This window comes from Protobothrops mucrosquamatus, unplaced genomic scaffold (genome assembly GCF_001527695.2).
Source record: "Protobothrops mucrosquamatus isolate PMUCROS unplaced genomic scaffold, P.Mucros_1.0 scaffold275, whole genome shotgun sequence".
NCBI classification, from domain to species: Eukaryota; Metazoa; Chordata; class Lepidosauria; order Squamata; family Viperidae; genus Protobothrops; species Protobothrops mucrosquamatus.
The window spans coordinates 31,152-32,303 of record NW_015386619.1 but is presented as its reverse complement, the minus strand read 5'-3'; the positions used below and the strand labels follow the sequence as shown (position 1 = coordinate 32,303).

The window sequence follows — 1,152 nt, the reverse complement described above, 5'->3', positions numbered from 1 at the left end:
CCCCCCCACCCCACCCCTGCTGCCAATCCTCAACAGAAATGCTCACAATGAAAACCTCGGACAGGAGGAAGAGCGCCGCCGGGTAGGCAGGCAGGTGTCTTGCTCGGCACTTTTTTCAGTGTCATTGTAACTTTGAACAGTCATTAAGCGAACTGTTGTAAGTCGAGGACTATCTGTACTTTATCACTTTTTTCCTTTTTGGGGGGGGGCATCAAGTTTCTGACATTTTGCTAGGCGACTGGTGGTACTTGGATGTTGCCATATCCTAAAAGTGCTACAATGGATGAAAAGGTTGAAAAGCCCTGCTTCAGAGGGTTTGAAGGTACAAGTATAGCTCCTGTGTGCAGCAGCATTTTTCTCCCAGGATCAAATGGCTGCTGAGCAATTCTGGAGGAGCTTTGTTTATCTCCTTGCATACTTTGGGAATATCTCCTTCTCCACCACTAAAAACTGGTCTTTCCTCTTCTCTCTCTCTGCTTGGTTTATTTCCAACGTATATGCAATGGCTCATTTAAACTTTAAGCAATAAAAAATGGATACAATGTCCAGAGCATGGCTGAGCAGAGGAAAAGGGACCAAGTCTGAAAAGCAGTGAGCAAGAAGTGATTATTATATGATAGCTCTTTTGTTGACCCCAGACTTAAGGTTAGAAACACCTAGGTTGGGGGTATACAACCTTGGCAACTTTTAACATCTGTGGACTTCAACTCCCAGAATATGGGAGTTGAAATCCACAAGTCTTAAAGTTGCCAAGGTTGGATAAACCTGACCTCGATAAAAGAAGTAGTTCTGACTCGGAGTGTAAAAAAGCAACGGAAGCTCAAACAATGCTTTTCTGTAGGAATTTCAGAAAACGTTGGAAAATTTAAACTTATACAAGTTTATGCTGTTATTCACAGCTGTGTGCTAATGCTGTGCATACTTATTTTAAAAGACACCTCTTGAAAAAGCTATAAAAAGAATTCTGCAGTTGATTTCATGCTGTACACTTAACACCAGACTCAGTTGCAGCCGATTATAAAAGTAGAAAAGTTATGGTTTGAATCTCTTTGCGATGAATTATCTCATGCACCCAAAACAAGTGGACTTTAGATAATAATAATAATAATAATAATAATAATAATAATAATAATAATAATAATAATAATAATA

General features: G+C 39.5%; 1 protein-coding gene across 2 annotated transcripts in view; it reads right to left on the bottom strand.

Moving 5' to 3' along the window:
- TRABD (TraB domain containing) overlaps positions 1-1,152 on the bottom strand; it is a 31,756-nt gene that overhangs the window by 18,749 nt on the left and 11,855 nt on the right. The window lies entirely within an intron of this gene.